General features: G+C 40.7%; 1 protein-coding gene across 1 annotated transcript in view; it reads right to left on the bottom strand.

Annotated features, from left to right (window-relative positions):
* Positions 1-18994, bottom strand: part of RARB (retinoic acid receptor beta) — a 729907-nt gene that overhangs the window by 455685 nt on the left and 255228 nt on the right. The window contains exon 4 of the mRNA XM_034662078.1: positions 3740-3833. The gene's annotated coding sequence lies outside the window, so the exon portion shown is untranslated. The remainder of the gene's footprint in view (positions 1-3739; positions 3834-18994) is intronic.

Genomic DNA, 18994 nt, shown 5'->3' with positions numbered 1-18994 from the left:
GCCACTGCTTAATGTACCCTTAAATGATATACATGTGATTTTTAATAATTATATTAGGAAGACTAAAAAATAATCATAACAGCTATTATTTATTAAGCTTTGATTAAAATGTTAGGAACTGTGTAGTGTTAGGTCTCAGCATATTACATGTCTTTATAAAATACCTTGCCAGACCTTCGTTCAGAATGTCTCTATACTTTGAACATGGCAAAAATGAGCCTCGTTTGATTCTCTTACAGTTCAAATTAGACTAGAGGAAGAAAACTAGAAAACAAAGAGAAAGATTTATCTGGGGGTGCCTGGGTGGCTCAGTCAGTTAAGTGTCTGCCTTCTGCTCAGGTCATGATCCCAAGGTCTTGTGATCCAGCCCCGCTTTGGGCTCTTTGCTCAGTGGGGAGCCTGCTGCTCCCTCTTCCTCTGTCTACCCCTCTGCCTACTTGTGCTTGCTCCCTGTCGAATAAATAAAATATTTGTTAAAAAAAAGATTTATCTGTAAGATAAATAAGATCACCGATAGAAACAAAAATGGACAGCTGATAGCTTGGTGGCAAAGCAAGAGGCAGAAGGAATAGAGAAGCCATAGAAGAAAGAATGCAATGTGGGGCGCTTTGGTGTAGGGCTATAGCTCCACCAACCCTCAGAGTTTTCAAAGGCATCGCAGTTAGAATTGCTCCTTTCAACAGTTGGTGTTTATAAAGATGGCTAAGTGATCAAAAAGTCATGTTTCCTACGTTCTGTTTAAGAAAGTAGGAAAGTGTTACAATATGCCTGTGAATATTTTTCAACTGACATGGTCAACATTTAAAAAAAAAAAAAAAAAAGAAAAAAAGAAAATCCTGCTTCCTAAAGGATGTGTTTTAGTTAGCTGGAAAATTATACAGAACAGCACAATTTTAAATGGCAGTACACGACCTTGCATTTGTTTATCTAAGAAACCGCCCTTTAGCATCACGGCTGTAAATCCTGTAGGAAACTCAGATGGGGTTTAGATTTGATAAGCTGCAGAATATCAGGAACAGTCTCCAATTTTTTAATGCCGTCCCATTTCATGGGAAACCGACCACCTCTTCTGCTGATGTGAATCACAGGAGCTCATTCTCTCAAGTCGTGGTCTAGGCTCACGTTCCCTATTTTCCGGTTATCTTTCCACTGCTGTCAAGCCGGGGCACACACTGTAAACTGTGTAAGTGATCTCGGCAGCATTCCTGCTGGGATTAGTAATAGTCATACTACCAAATATTACTGTGCAATCGACCTGGGGCTTGCATTTAGATTACATTTGATTTCTACACTTGGGAAATGCATGCTTTAATTTTCCTATTATGTTAAAACTGATAATGCATAAAAAAGAAGATATCTGTTCATGATACTGACTTTATAAAGTGGCTATGATTTGCTTTATAATAGCAAAGCTTTTATCACCAAATGTGCATTTATGATTTAGACCAGCTAATCTATGGGAGAAGAAAGAAAAGACTGACAAGTCAAAACACCAGAACGGGAAAAAATCCCAACAGCGGGGCAGATAATAGAAGGTGCTTCAGCCTACGTCCTCGAGAAATTTCAGGAGAGTGCAAATCTGGCGAGCAGTCTTCCAATCTCTCCCTCCAAATGTACTGAGGCCTATAAATGGCCGAATCCATTTTTCACAAGATAAAGGCAAAGAAGGAACCAAGACAGTTATGTCAGAAGCAGTGTGGTCTTACTTGGCGAAACCTATGACTGATAAGCTTTGTGGTACCACAAATCTTTGGTTTGGTTTTGTTTTCTGTCTTCTGCACATGTACGCACTAAACAGCTGTCACTTCTTTTTATACCTGTTATGAATTTTTTAAAAGTGCTATCAAAGCACTTGTTTTACTATCTTTTTACTGTCTTTATTTATTTTTTTCTTTTACAGTAGGTCTCAGAGAAGCCTGGACGCACATCCTAAAGCTCATTAGGTAGGAGAGGAATAAAGTCCAGCGTGTGCAGATTCTCTGTGGGGACTCAGGATATTTGTATGTGGTGTAAACTGTAGGGAGCCAAAATAAAAATTCTCGAACACTGAAAATAATGTAATTATGAAAGTATTTTACCTTCAGCATAAAAATGCTAGAAGTAGAATATTTTCTTCATTAAGAATTTTTAAATATTTTACCATATTATTCAATTATACACACCTATGGGAAAGTACAGAGTCTAAGCATACAGCTCGATGAATTTTCACCCCTCACAGGACCATCAATTCGGAGTAAGAAATAGAACAAGTCCGACAAACAGAAGCTCCCTTTACAGTCATTACTTCCACTCCAGCAGGGAAACTACTCCGGAACTTGGAACACGGGGGATTCATTTGGCATATGTGTACCTACACGCCAGAATCAGTTTGTACTTTTAGAACCATGAACTTCATCCATATTGTCATATGCAGCTGTACTTTGTGTATTCTCATTGACGTTTATCATATTCCACTGTGGCCAACATACCCCAGTTTACTTGACCATTTGAATATTAATGGACCTTTGTGTATTTTCCAGTTTCGAGCTATTAGGAATGGTATTGGTATGAGTTTTGTGTCCGTGTGTTTTGGAGAACACATGCTAGTGCTTTTTACTAGGTTTATCCTTCCCTAGAGAATCAAGAGGGCATTAGATGTGTGCACATTCAGGTTTAGTAAATGCTGAGAGTTTTCCAAGGTGGTTGTACCAATTTATACTCCCACCACTGATGGATGAGAGTTCTGGTTGCTCCATATCCTCAACGAAAACTTGGTATTATCTGTGGTTTTTATTTTAGCTGTTCAGGAAGTTGTGTGGTATAATCACACTATGATTTTAATTTGCAAAATTTCTCTGCTGACTTATACTATTAAACAGAACTTGTTTAATACTATTAAACAAAAATGACTTTTTGATATATTTTTAAATAGATGCATACTTTGTAGAATCCTGAGACAGTAAAGGATCTCAAAGATGACCCAGTCCACAGATATCAAATGTATGGCACATTTGTCCCCATAAACCTCCATATCACCCCCTCCTGTACAGCTGGAATATAGCAATAATTCACTGACCTGGATTCAGCTTTGGAAACCTTCCAGATACAACTCATTACACAGTCATTTTCAAGCAAATGAGATAAACTCACAAGAGGGATCTTATTGACCAGATAAAGTTTATCAGAAGCAGAAAGGTAGAACTAGTAGAAAAAGCCAAGGTGGTCTGCTCCAGGTTTAAATTTCAGATCTACCACTCACCATGGCAGAAAAGATTTCTCTTTATGACACTGCTTTATCAGGTTGGTATGACTTGTTTTACCCTAGCAAAGTTCAATTCATTGAACTGAGTGATCCTGGCAAGTTACTTCATCCCTAGAAAGTTACAGTATTGTGAGGATTAACTGAAAACAGATTTGTCCTGTTTTCAGTTCTCATGATCCTTCCCCTTGTTCAAGGACAGGTTTCTCCTGAGCACAAATCTTTCCTGATTTCTGTGACTCTGCCTGCTGTTGAATTAGTATCCTTCTAAACAGCCTGCTGAAGATAGCAGGAATTCAGGCAATGGCCATGAGTCGCTGAGGTCTTTCCTGATTTTTGTCTAAATCAAGACCTGTACTTTTGGGTCATTTCATCCATAACTATGGAAAAGGATGCAGGAAGATTCAATGCTGGAATTACCAGAAGGAGCAGGTCATCTTCCGTGACACTTGCGATGGTGCCCATCACATCTGAGGCTTTGCAGAGTTCTCATTTACTCACCCCGTCTTGGCAGAGGTCCTCACACGGCTTCATTAGCAACAGCGAGATCAGCCACTGGCCCACGGCGCACAGGCGCTCCTGCCTTTGAAGGAAACTAGGAAAAGAAGGGAAAAGGATCAGACCCATCGGCAGAGCTCCTTTTTGCCACCTTTGCGTGGTTTCAGTATCCTTGGCCTGCCCTCAGAGGCAGGTAGAGAATTCCACTTCTGTGCCGGCCACTCGTCCTACTCAGCCTCCTTCCTTCTCTGTGAAGTGGTTGTTTACATGAGCTCACAATACCTTGATGGCAATGCTGCAATCCAAAGAGCTCTGAACCCCCAAATTTCTTTTTTGTCACTGATTTGAAGGCACAGTCTTACCAAATTGTGCCAAATTTATTTCATGGTAAACGCCTTTCCTAATTTGATGTGAGCTATTATCTTCACTTGGCCCACTTTGTGGGGAGATTTATACAGTTTGAGGTGGAAGGGCTGCTGGGTTCGCTGAGAGTGTGCTGGCCCAGACTGGGTTGGGAGTGGTCATGCATGGCATCTACACACAGTACCTTCCGAAATCTGAAAAATTTGGAATTTTGAAATAACTCTGACCCCAAGAGTGTTGGATAAAAAACCACAGACACATCCAAGCTCCTAAGAGATCTCGCTTTCAAACTATATGCTCTGTTGAGTGTTTACCCTTTTATTTGAATTATTTTAAAGAGAAGAAAATCAAAATAAGATGACACAGGCTTTCACCTAATAGAGCTGTCAAAAAATAAAAATTTGAAACCAGAGTGGGAGAGGATGTGAGGAAGCAGAGACCCTTATACATTATTGGTGGGCATGTATATTGGCAACAACTGTTTGAGAGGCAATTTGCAGTTTTCTTGGAGAATTTAAATTGCATATATACTTTGACCCTGCAATTCTACTGCAAAGTAGAAAGAGTCGAAAGAGTATGTCAGGAGTGTGCCATATTGAATATTATATAACAATATTAAAAAATACTTATCAGTAAGAGATCGGTTAAATACATTTTGTTGTAACTATACAAAATGATACAATGCTGTCTTCAAAGAAATGGAAATGAGGTAGGCCTGAATGTAATGGTATGGAAAGGTCGCCAAAATAAATCTGTAAGTGAAACAAGCAATTTGTAGAGTAATAAATATATAAAAAAACACATGCATATGATCTTTACAATTTCTAAGGATATACTTATATTCTAGATAAGCCAATTTTTCCCTTCCACATATTTTTATGGAAAACGACAGGTGGTAATGATGCAAACAAGGGAATGAGGCTTTCGCCCTTCATTATATATGGTTTTAACTTTCTTCTTTGCCATGTGCATGTGCTGCCCTTACTGGTTCCCAGAAAGCTTGTGGAATTCTCAAAGGCCCAGATACAGTGCAGGTCACCAAGCATCTTTCCTGAGACTACAAGTGCCATGAAAGGAAGTCTCCAGCCACCAAGGATTCCCACCACCTTCCAGTTAAACTTGACCTCCACTGACCCTTCGATACAGACCACAGACCTACAGTAATAAGAATCTCCATCGATGACATCATGGAATTTCAGAGATGACCTTCTGCCAAATAAATCCAATAATCACCTGCACCTACTCCTTAATAAAATGTGCCTTATATAAAGCATGTTAACTACATTGTTGCTTTTCTGATCCAATAGCCTGATCTGTGCCTCAGCTCTGGGTGTGCTACTAAGAGCCAAGAGGCTCTGATTAGCTGGACCTCAACCTAAGTGCACTGATCCAAGATTTTCCATTTGCCGCTGCCCCCCTCACTCAGCACGTAAAAGGTGGTTTACATCTTGATATATAGTGGTCTGTGTGTTGCCCTCTCCAACACCGGAATCTCCTAGTTTAATTGGAACAGTAATCTCAGGATGAATATTTCTACGGACCCCTTCAAATCCAATCCAAAAATTTAACTCTGCTCTGAGCTTACCTGGAATTGCAATTGGATTAGAAAGACGGTAAAGAGCAGAGTTACCTTTCGCTGCTGGCACATAAATATTTGTTGAATAGTACTCCTTCTATCCAGTAGAAACATAAAAAACCAACTGAGTTGGTCAAGGTACTGGCAGATACATGAATGCTTAAGAATCAGATGCCCGATTGGCCTTTAGGCTTAATTATTCTGAGTTAAATTCTTCTCTGCTTTCCCTAAACCATTCACCTTCAGAGTTTTTTTTTTTTTAAACAATCTAAGTACACCTCAGCCTTCGGCTGGTCTTCTATGCAGAACACTCTTGTCCATGATCTTTGCAAGGCTGGCTCCTTTTTATCTAAAATCACAGCTTCCATGGCACCTGTGTTGGTTTCTCCAATCAAGTACCGTCACATTTAAATCCTCTGCACATTACTTATGATTATTTCCTTTACTTGCTATTTATTCAATTATTGTTGGTCTGTTTTCCACCCCCCAAAATATAAATGTTGTGAAAACAGAAATAATGTCTGTTTCGGTTGTCGGTATATTCTCTGGAACACAGTATGTACTGGGTAATCATTTGCTGGTGGAATGAATGAATGAACACTTTGTCACCTTCCATCCCCTAGAAAGGTAAGGCAGATGTTTTGCATGTGGACAAGGCAAAGAAGATACTGTTTTTGTTTAAAGGAAAAAGGTTGGGTAAAGCCAGGAAATGGTATTTTAAACTGAATGAACACTAAAGGCATAGGAGCCAGGGTGGTCCATTAGGAAAAGTGTTCGAGAACAGCCTGTAATATCTTCCTGCCGCTTTCCTGACTCTCTGAGTCCGGGGACTAGATTAAAAAATGGAAAAGTCAATGGAGGGTAGAGGTATGTCAAGCTCTCCTCAAGTACTTCTGAGATACACCATGTCCAGGTCTGCTGATGATCATTAGCATTGGAATACCGAAACAAAGGCAGCAAAGGCCAAATGGAGGACTCCAGTGGCCTTCCACGGACAGACTTACATCAACAGAATCTTATCACGGATGTTTAGCCATCATCTGCTGCATAATGAAAGCCCTTGTGCGTGTGTGTCTGCGTGCATTTTAATACTGAAAACGCTCTTGAAAAAGTTAGAGGAAAATTGACAGTAATGGAAAAATGTTAATAATATAATAATATCTTAGAAGATATAATTTGATTCAATGATACATATGCATCTTAATCTTGTATTTTTCAGATGAACTTTTTCCCTGGGAAGTTTTTCTTTTCTAAGACATTATAAATGAAATCCTTCACACAACATCTTCATATTCTGTTGTATTAGTGTATTTTTCCTTTCGAGGCTTGTTCTAGCCCTCCTCTTTACCCAATGCCACATTAAAAAAAAAAAAAATCTATCTGCAAGAGGTCCATGTCTCCTCTGAAACAAGGATGGACAGGAAACAGTGGACTTTGGTCAAGGGCACAGAAAAAGTGAGTAGGGTAGGGACAATTTTCCTTGGGGCGCCTAACCACTGAACTGTCCTTAAAGCCCAGGGGTTTGAGGAGTGCCTACCTGTTCTGCTACCATCTTTCTGTTTATACTCACCAGCCCCAGGCATGACTACTTAATCACTTCATCCCCCAGGAGTCATTCTTGCATGCCTTCTCTCTGCTAGACACATAACTAAACATTGTGGTTGCAGCAGTGAAAGGACCCACGATCCTGCTTTCATGGGGCTGACGTGCTAGCCACTCAAACCAAGTATGCCACAGGGCTGAGATATCTTCAATCTCTCTGAAAAAACATTCCTAAAAATTCCTTAAACAATAAGCCTAATGAAATAAAGAGTACTTATAATTTAAGTTGGTTGCAGGGGTAGAGTGTTGGTGTTGAAGAGGAGACAATTGAAAAAGGAAACATTAAAAATTAGGTTTGCCCCAAACTAACAACGACCACCAAAAACAAACATAGGCCACCAAATAAGCACAGGTCAGTGGTCAACAAGCTTTTTCTGTGAAGGATAAGACAGTAAATATTTTAAGCTCTGTGGGCCAAACAGTCTCTATTCCAGCTACTCAAGTTTTCCAAGGTGGCACAAAATCATCCACAAACAGTGTGCAAATACACAACCATGACTGTGTTCCAATAAAACTTTATTCACGAAAAGAGTTTGCAGGCCAGCCTTGGCCCACATGCATTGTTTGCCAATCCTGATTGTGGTTCATCTTTTCCCGACAATCCTTCACAATGAAGAAACTAAACCTGTACTAGGTAGAATCCTTTACCTAAGGTTACATGGGTAAGAATTCCCATAACTCATTCTACATCCCTAACTTCATGTAGTTGGTGAGTAAGACAAACATGGAGAAAAACAAGCCTGGGAGATACTGTATGATAGAGGTCACCAATCTCTAACTGAAGTGCTCTAATTTGGGTGACTAGTTGTGATGACAAGAAGCTGGTCACTGAGAGCTGGAGCAGTTACAGAAATCTTTCTGGAGGAGGTGGGCTAGAAGAATTCCTGACCTGGAATATCCACCCTTTCTTCCCCTATCTACCTTCACCTGCCTCTAACTACTCTCTCTGCGGGTCTCACTTCCAGCTTCACCTCCTGTGGGAAGGCTCCCCAGAATCCTCAGGCACAGTCAGATGCTCCCTCTACAGTGCTCCCATTGTACCTAGTGAAAGTCCACAGCCCTATGTGCACACTGTTCTGCATTTGGATTATACTTATTAAAACTAAAACCAGCCAACAAAAATCAACAGCACTTATCACCTGGCACCATGGACTGGTTATTTCCATGTCAGAATCTCCGAAGGACAATGAGAAACTCAAGGGCAGGAATTGTTGTTCTCTATCTTTGAGTCTAACCCCTGTTGGTGCAGTGTATGCTCAGGATTCATGAGTTGAATTACTAAATTCATAAAAGGGGGTACGATTTTGATGAGCATAGAGAGGTGAAAATTACATTCTCTAGAAGAGAATGTCTTCTCATGTCTCTAGACCTGAGACATGGATATGAAACGGAGTCTAAAGAGGTGAGAGCAGTGAACAGGGGTGCACAATTGGAGTGGAGGTCTGGATGGGATGGCGCCCAGGAGTCTACCATTACTTTACCGGTGACACTGTAGTCCGTGAAGTAGCTTGTTTTTCATTACAGAATTGGAAATTATTTTGATTGCAAACATTTTCATACGTAATTTAGTGAAATTGATTTCCCTCCCCTCCCCTGACGAAGCCATAGGACTATGTTATAAAAACATTCAAGTAACACCCTGTTTTCGTGTTACCCTTTTTTAGTACCTGGGGATATGCTTTGGCTAGATTTCTATTTTAACTTATGCTTCTTCTTGTTCTTCCCTTTTTAGCTTCTCTTCCAGTCTCTCTGCTTTAAATTGTTGGGTGTGGTCACTGAATGGTCTCTGGTTTATGTCCATGAAGAGTTTCAGTCCATCGTCTATCAAGCCACATGTCTTCTTGTTCCAGTGGGTCTTTGAGTTACAGTACAAAAAATGCCAACATGATGGACAGAATCTTGACTACGCTGTCACCGTTGGCTCTTGCTCTACCTTCCAAATCACTTGCACCCTTTGTAGCTCAATCACCACAAAGAACCAGAAGAAACAACTCAGGAAGCAAGGTGTTATTAGGATGTGCTGAGATGCTTGTTTTGTTCTTAATGCTATTAATAAAGGTTTGTCTGTCCCTCCTTGTTTAATCCTACAGGCTGGGGAACCTTTGTTTGAGAGGTTTCAGGTAGCTTAAGATGAAACATTGTTTCATATCCCATATCACCTCTTTGAGGATGAAGTAGTTACCATTTTTCTACCGAGGGGCCTATTCTCTTTTGATAAGGTTTCGTCTATGAATAGATTAGTCTTCCCAGGAGCCTCAGCTGACGGATGATTAATATGTAGGGTCCACCCCCGGATTAATCATCTTGAGACACTAGGAGGTGAAACACCCACCTAGCCCAGGTAAGAGCAGCTAAACTGTCCTCTTATACCCCCCCTTTCTTGTCTCCTCTCCTTAGCATTTTCACGACATTTAAACACAGGTTCTTCACTGCAAGATGAAAACAGAACAAGTCAAATGATGCCAAAGTCAAAACTCGAAGTCACTTACTGGATGAAAAAGGTACCACTAAAAATAATAAAAAAATTTACTAAATTATAGGGGAACATTTTGCATATATTATAAAGCATTGTAGGACTGGTGACTAATAACTGAAGTCAAATGGCTGGCTTTTTTCAGTCTGTATTAAATTTATTAATTCGGATACAATCTCTCCCAACTGTTCCCACAACACAATCTCTACAATGGTATCCAATCTTGCATAAATAGTTCCCTTCCCCTCCCCCCTCCCCGGGGAGCATCATACAAATTCACAGTTTAAACAATTATATCCCATTAACCTTCCTCACTCCAATATGCTGGACCCTTAATTCTTTCACAAACATTGTCATAAGAACTCATCTAACCTAACCCAAGCAGCTACTGAGTGAACTCCAGTGGGGAATACTTGGAAAAATATGACAAAAACCAGCCACATTGAATGAACACGCAACAAAGAGCATTAGGGAAATTGGCTAATATACTGAATTACTTAAAATTATAATGTTGAAAAAAAAATTGCAGTAGCAGGGAAATGATGCCAATTAGTGGCCCAGTAATGGGAAAGGGGCAGGGGAAAAGTCACTTTGCCATCCATAACTCAGCCCTTCACCTCTCGGGCAGTGAATGCCTGCTTTCTGCCACAAGCACAGAACAATCTGGAAGACTGAGGTTTCAACTCTGTTGAGATATTCAGGAGAAAACAAGAGGTGCCAGTTAAGACATCACCATGAACTTCAAAGCACAGGAAGGAAGGGCTGTAAATGACTAAAGTGAAGTCAGATGACAATATTTATTGCTTTCATTTTTCTCCAGAGGTCAATTTCTTCCTTTTCCTTTTTTGCTTTTTGATGGTACAGTACTCTGGCCACCCCCAGAAAGATTCCATAATCCTCCCTCAGTTTTTTATTCCTGCAGTTGGCAACCTACACTACCAGGATATCCATCTTTAATACAAATCTGAATGCCTTGTACTGTCATTTGGGTTTAAATATATTTCCCTTGAGCTCCGGCCTCAGTAAAAATAGCAGACAGCTGGTCACCATGTTCCACACCATAAACCTGTTGGGAGGAAGTATGGTCAAGGGGCTTGGCTTGCGTCAGAATTACTTGGAAAGCTTGTTTAAAACACAGATTTCTGGACTCCACCCTCAGAATTTCTGATATATAGGTCTGGTGTGGAATCCAAAAATTTGCTTTTCTAGTAAGTTCCCAATTGGTACTGATGCTGCTGGTCCAGGAACCATGCTTTCCAAATCACTGCTCTCAACCAATCCCAAACCTATTCTCTCAAAAGATAAGGCAGGGGGTTCCCAAACTCTGCTACAACTCAGAATCACCTAGACAACTTTGACAATTCCAGTGCATCTTATACTGAGTAAATCAGAATGTGTGTGCAGGCATTCACAGTTTTCAAAGCTGGGCATCTGTATTTTCAAAGACCTCCAGGTGATCACAAAATACAGCCAAATTTAAGAACCACTGAACCTTGGGATGAGGCTGGAGACAAAGAGAAAGAACCTAGACCAGGGACCGGGAGGAGGAAGAGGAGGAAGAAGAACAGCCTTTATTAATTGTGACCTTGGGACCATCCAATTTACCTAGTCTCTCTTTCTCATCTGTCACACGAGGTGACCACCCCTTTACTTGCCTCTCAAGCACCAGTAGCAAGAAAAATACATCAACTGGTAAAATGGTTTTGAAAATTAGGAAGGAGCCTGCAGATGGAAGGCTTATTAGCAAGGGAGGTGGTGCTGCCTAGGGTGAGACGCAAAGGCTTTTCCAGTAGGAAGACCTGGGTCAGCACCCTGCTTCTGACAGCTCTGTGACCTGACCAAGTTAATTTAACTGCTCTGTGCTGCACTTTCCTCCTTTATAAAACCAGAATGTCATTTCCTTCCTCACGGGGTTCCTCCAGAGCAATTTTGTTATTTGCCCGGAACACAGTGCACGCTCCAGAAATGACTGTTATGGCACATTTGATGGGTGTATATATTACACATGCCATCATCCCTGGATATGGAGAAGGCCTCCCCTTGGGAAGACATTCGAACAGAGGTTAGTGAAATTAACAGTGGAAAGGCTGAAAAATAGCCTCAAATAGACCTCGCATAAGCGGACAAGAGACCATTGTGGGTGTGTGAAGATTCAACTCAGTTTAAATAACTCAGTGGCTGGGTCTTGAGGCAGCAGGGTCCTTAGAATTAGGGAGCTCCACACCCTTGCCTCCAGCATCTGGACTGTACCCATTTACAAGCCAACCGGTTTGCTCTTCAGATACCCTACGTACTGGGAGTTAATCTAAGCTTGAAGGTACCTTCAGATCTTGAATCTGATATTTTATTTTGTGTATACAAGTTCTTCCCCTGGACTACACTGCAAGCTCCTTGAATTTCATGAGGTTCGTGTTTTCCTAGAGCACCCATGGGTTGATAATTTTTGGTGCTTGACAGTCATCAATTTCTCATCTATTTCTACAAGCTCCCTCTTAAATTACCACTACACTGGGTAATCGAACACTCTTTCAACAATCCAAATGCTATCTCTCTACTTAAAAGTCTTCCAAGGTTTCTTATCATTCATATCATTCAGTTTAACCTCCTTAGTGCAGTTGATAAAGCTCTTTGTGATCTGGCCTATGCTGACTTCTCCCAGCCTGGCAGAGGGGGTAGAGCCAGGGATTTGTTGTTATTGAGATTAGGGGTTAAAATCCAGCCTGGCCTCCGACAAACTGTGCATCTGCCGAAGAGTTCCGTAATTTCCCTCAAGCTTAGTTTATCTGCAAAATGGGAAAAATATTACTTCCTTTCAGATTTGTTGTAAGACCAGGACTAATAAATGTGAGATGTCTAGCATATACATTTTCTTTCTTTCTTTCCTTCCTTCTTTTCCTTTCCTTTCCTTTCTTTTTTTCTTTCTTTGACTTAGATTTGGGGAGGGACAGAGGGAGAGAGAGACTTAAGCAGACTCCCTGCTAAGTGCAGAGCCTGACATGGAGCTTAATCTCACGACCTGAGCCAAAAATCATGAGTCTGGCACTTATCCAACTGTGCCAGCCAGGTGCCCCATAGCATATACATTTTCTTAGTAAACATGAACTACATTTCCTGATGCATGCATTTCCTTATACATGCAGCCCTTGTACCAGGAATTGTGAGCTTCCTTACACACTCTATGCTACACTGTGTTTCTTTATCTTTGAACCGGCACTTTCCCATGTCATCAGCTTGGAAACCTCTCACCCTTCAAGACCCAGATGAATAAGCATCACTGATCCCCACACAAAGCTGCTCCCTTCCCTGGGCACCACTGCCATCTTGGTAGAGAGCTCTGTCACCATCTAATGAAATTAGTGGTTTATATGCCTGTCTCTTAAAATACATAGAAGGTATCAAAAACATCAAGGACCACACCATCTTCAGTTAGCATAGCGTGCGACTTGCAAGCAATAGGTGACCAATGTTGGCTGTCCTGTTATTTGTGCAAGGTCACATAAAACCTGGTATAAGTTTGTAGAGGTATCTTATACCCTTGATAACCACAGACCAGAAGCACCGACATCATTTGGGTACTTTTTAGGACTGAAGAATTCCAGGACCCTCCCCAGACTTTGTGCATCAGAGTCTCCATTTTAATAAGCACCCCCTCCCCACCCCAGCAAGGGATTTGAGGCACACTAGTGTTTGTGAAGAGCTGTCCTAAACATCTCCGCTCTCCCACCAGAGGCACACAAGCAGGCCCTGGATAAGTGAAAGCACATGGACAATTCATCCCACATTAGCAAGGAAGAGGAAGGTGCTCTAAAGATACTTCATCCCCAGCGTAATGCTAGTCATGGGAAGAGTCCTATATTTTATTCTGGATAACACTGTGGTGATGATTTACAAACTCTGAGCTCCCAAGGGGGTCCTGAGCAGTACTCCTTAATTTCATCAATAAAAATTTAAGTAAAAACAAACAGAAACCCACCCCCAACCCAGACAATGGTACAAAAAAAAAAAAATCAGAGTTTTAAAGAGTGTTGGATCACATAACTAAGAATGAAACAACTAAAAGCTAATCCTCCAGTGGAGAACGTAGCAAAAATCATGAAGAATAACATGTCCACTGCAAGCAAGAGAGTTGTGGTTCACCACCTGCCTCAGAGCAAGGGGCCACCGAAACATGAGACTAATCTAGAGTGAATACCACGGCGAGCGACACTTGTGCAACAATTTAGGATGGAACGCCATTTACTTGAACATGGCAATTAGAGCGCTAGACATGACTATCCCCTTCTGCTACATCTCTGCGATGCTCTGAGGGATGCCTCAGTCCTTCTGAGCTGTGGCCTCAGGCCTCTCCCCTCCCTAAGTTACTATTAGAGGTGGACTAAGGGTACAAGGAAACATGACACTTGCACCGGATATCCTCCCTCACACCTAGGACTCACGTTACGTGACATTACTGTCTGGGAATGTATTCCATGGAAAACTATTCCCATAGCCAACAGCAATTACATAGCAGGATGACATACTTCTCAGAGACATGGTTTATCATAAATAAGGTATTCACAAAGCTTCTGCACAACCGTAAATGTTATCTTACATTCTTTTCCAGAAAAAAAAAGGAGCAAGGATGTAATCTGAGCCACAGATCACCATTGCCAGGCCACAGCTTGCCTTCGGTGGTGTGGGGATGGGACGGGGCAGATGAGTCCAGACTGCACCCGTTCCCTGCACGCTGGGACAGAGGCTATTAAGAAAAATTAAAGTGAGAGACAGTCATTTTTACTTCAGTTTTTTTTTCCCTAAATTCTGGAGGAATGCCTGCACGCAAATTAAGACAGAGACATTTTATTCAGGATCCATCCTCATTTATTTTTCTTAAGATCTTGAACAAACAAAAAGTCCTACATGAAACGGGGAGAAAAAGGCATTTTGGAGTATTTCTTTGCTCTCCTGTTCTCAGAAGAGCTCAAACATCACAATAGTTTGTAACCTTTTGGGTTGGATACTTTTTCCCCATCACTTCACAGATGGGAAAGATTCTGTGAACTTTTCTAAGCAACCAACAGGACCGCCTCGTCTCTCCTAAGTGCCTCGTCGGCAGATTCCTCGAGCCTAGCTGTAAAAGCACTTGTTTCCACTCCCCCCCCCCATAAGAAAGATGCCTCTTAAGCTATAGTGAGGCAGAGCATAGCCATTCAATTACCCAAATACTAGAAGTCTATAAAAGAACATTGTGTTGCAATTGGTTTCTTAATTTGAATGAAACAGCATGCCCAGACACATCCCCAGATCCTGAAAATAAATCCCCACACAGCATCTTCTGACTCAACCATGTCACAGGATGCATTTTTTTAAAAATCAATTTTGAGATGACTTGCAGGATATGCGACCAAACCAAGATGATCATACCATTGTGGGGGAAGAAGAATCAACCCCAAATGAAACCCTTTAACAGGGCTGTTGATGGTAGCAAGAACACATCTGCCTTAAAAAAAAAAAAAAAACCCAGATGTTCAGATTCTAATTTTCAGAATGCTTTTAAACATAGTCAACTGTTTTAATGCGACCAGTGCCTTTTAGTGCCCACTCCACAAATAACCCAGTCCTCCTTAGCTGTGTGCATTTCTGTCTATGACCACGCAGAGAGTAAGTGGGAAAGCAGCTAACTGAAATAAAAGATAATTGTCCAAGCCTCTAAAATTGACATCTATCCCTCACAAAACAGATGGCGGATTCTGTAGAAGACATAACGCCATGAGCTGTCCAGTTTCAGGTTCAGAAGCAGCGATTTCCTGAAACGGAAAGACAAGTCACGGTTTCTGTGCCATTTTCCCGTTTGCCAGGACTCACCTGTGTGTAGAAAGAAGGTGGTAGCTGGAGAATTCATTCTCCTATGGAAACCATAGAATCCTATGGACAAAGTGAGTTCAGCTTCCAAACCTTTGCCATCAGGAGACTGTGCACCCTCAAACCTCAGAAAGCAGCCAGATCACCCAGCACACGTTCAATTCTCTATACATGTAGCAAAAAATACCTCGCCCTCACTTGTGCAGATCTCTTTATTGCAGTTGACATGGGCTTGCCCAGGGGACTGACTTGTTGTTCCATAAAGATCCTTAAATAGGCACTACTGATGAAACATTTAATCCAAGCCTCGGGATCAAATGGCTGCTACTGCCAGGGACAGTGATAGAAAAATCTATTCCCCAATTAAATAATTGCATGTGAAGTGATGACTGTTCATTATGTCTGTTAATGGAGTTCAGATTTTCTGGAACATAGCCAATGGCCTTCATATTTTATTTTAATAATATGTATCTAGTACTTTTGAGATCATGGATTATTTTGCACATTTTTTTTCCTGAAGGAAACCATCTCTTCCCCCACATGAAAAATGGAGTGTGAGTTTGAACAAGAGATGCCTGTTAGGATCACCAGACAGAAATTATTTATGGAAGTGCGCACTGGCTGTTTCTGAAAGTCTTCGCTGCTGAGGGTTAAAACACCATCCTTTATTTGGGGGCATTTTTGTCTCTTTAGTACCAGGACATGAATATTTTATTTTTGCCTAACCTGAACTGTTTATCCAGGAAGTGAGACGAGAGTCATCGACTGTCTATTAAAACGCGCTATATCCTGGAAGTCTAATAAAAAATCTTGTCCCCCAAGGCAACACCATCCACATTATATGACAGCATCAGACAACAGGAAGGGTGTTCAATGGAAAATGTCCAGAATGAGATTTTGTTCTGAAGCGTTAGCTTCTTAAGAGCACATGGGATTGTGAGTACAGGGACAGGAGATTTTTTTTTTTGTAAAGGAAGAAAAGTTACACATCGAACATAGGTAGTGAAATAAATCGTAAGATTGGAACACTTGTGCAAAACAAATACTGGTTTTGAAACGCAAAGCTGTTAGGACACAGAACAAATATCAGAAGTTTAGAAAGGCTTAAAAGTATCTCATAATAGAGTCTTTCCTCAAATACTCATTTTTCTCAAGAAAGAACTAAAAAATGCTCCCGTGCACACCTCTCCTCTCCACAGGGGTTATTTTGAACAAGCTTTCTGATGATGTGCAAAGATATCTAGCTCTTTGAGATGATAAGGTGGCTCAGAACTTGTCTCTTGCCCCTTTCAAGGAAATGGATTTTTAATTCTTCAAAGTTGTCCTCCGTCTGTGTTATTTTGTGCTTTCATTCAGATTAACTATGGATTTTAATTACTGCTTTCTGTCATTTGGTTAATGAATATTTTTCTGATAAGTCACATCAGTGGACCTGGATTGAAGTTCCATCCCACATGAGGTCAATGTTAAGGAATTGTTCTCCAAGGCCCATTGATTCTTGTGTCATTAAGTGGCGACTCTGAGTGCTAATGTACCAACATCTGGGAACCGTCTTTCTCCTAATTTCAAAAGATTCTGATATAATAAGGAATACTATGAAAAGCACTTCTTTCCATTTCAACTTTAGCATCCTTCACATGGGAACTATTTATCAGTTCAAACTCCTTTAAAGAAGAAGAAAGAAACTGAAAATATTCTTGGCTTCTCTTCCAAGGAGAGGCTTGCTATTGCTGAATCTCACTGAAATAAAACAATGCAAAATAAAACAAATAGCTTCAAATAATGCCTATATCAAGAGGTGTGTGCAAAAAAATAAAGTCCACCGCTGTTGCCACAGACATCGCCACTTCAATGATAAAAACAATTTAGTTAGTAAATAAAGTGACCTGATGTTAACCAATATTTCAACACAGTTCTTGTCACAATTTGGGATATTTTTGTGGGATATGATCCAGTCCCCATCAATGCTCATAACTCTCTTTGATTTTTGTTACTTCCTCTGTTTATCCCTGCTGGACCAACATTCTCCATCACCAAAATACTTTATGTAACTAAATCACTGAAAATTTACTTATCTAGTGATGTAGGACTCAAATCTTGGCATTAGAACTCATTTGGCAAGAATACATGTATAATTTTTTTCTCCAAAATAGGCTATTGAAATATCGTGAAATATCTTTACCGGGCAAGGCAATTTTTATGGAGGAACCAAATAAACCACAAATAAATGATCAAGTCTAGTATCTTCATGATGCATATTAAAGAAATAAAACTGGCTTACTCTATTCTTTCCAACCCTTGAGAAGAATCTCTCAATGCTTTCAGAAACTTTTTATCCATCTCCACACTCTAAAGAAATGTGCAACTTAGAAAGTGTCACAGACTCTTTTTCAATTAGTAAAACCTAAAGGGGGCAGGGTGCGGGGAGCACGGGGCCTTAAATTCAGCAAACACTACGATGACAGGGACGGCAGGCTACATTGTGATGCACCTGCCAAAAAAATCCAGTATTTTCCTTTGCCTTTTTTTCATTAAAAAAAAAAAAAAAGTGAGCGAGAGAGAGAGAGACTTGTGCCATTTAAAAAGAGCTTTCAACTGCTCCCCAGTCAACAACTGAGCGACTCCTCAGGGACTCTGGAGCAGCTTTTCAATATTAATAATTTGAAGTACTAATGTCAGATTTCACTTTTGGAGTAGCAAATATATCTGGTTCACCAAATAGCTCAGCTTTTCTTTATAAATACCCCACAATGAATACATTAGCTTTAACATCTATTCTTTTGATAAGCCATCTTGAGGTGGTCTGTCTTTTGTTTTCTTTACTTTCACAAACACACTCCTCTCCATGATTAATGGCCTCCCATTGGGTATATGGAAAATTTCCCAGCCCGGTTCCCTTGAGAATGCTCTACCACATGGATTTCTAGGCAAAGCTAGATTAAAAGAGGAGGAGCGTGAGCTATAGTCCCCCTACCCCACAGCCATCAATTACATACAGTTATAAATCAAAGTTTTCAGCCCAAACAAAGACCAGTGTGGCAAGCAAACAAGGGCGTTCACGGCAAATTGTTTTGAAGCCGAATAAAACTCTTGACAGGAAACAATGGACTCAGCGAAGCCCCTGTCAATATCACTCTGAAGTTTAGCTGATTTATGAAGAATTAGACATGGTGTATCAAGTTGCTCGAGGATTGATTGAGAAAACAGCAAGGAGAAGGGTGAATAAGCTAATACGAAACCAAATGAAACTCTTCCTTGATCAGAAAAGTTTAGCCAAATACTGTTTTTATCCGTATGAATTTGACCCCTTGCCTTAGATTCTTACCGCAGAATCTCTAGTTATCAAACATACTCTCCCCTCCCCCCACTTATTTTTGGGTTCTCTGTAAGCAAAATTACTGGC

Source organism: Ailuropoda melanoleuca, chromosome 6, assembly GCF_002007445.2.
Source record: "Ailuropoda melanoleuca isolate Jingjing chromosome 6, ASM200744v2, whole genome shotgun sequence".
NCBI classification, from domain to species: Eukaryota; Metazoa; Chordata; class Mammalia; order Carnivora; family Ursidae; genus Ailuropoda; species Ailuropoda melanoleuca.
This window is presented reverse-complemented; position numbering and strand designations above follow the sequence as displayed.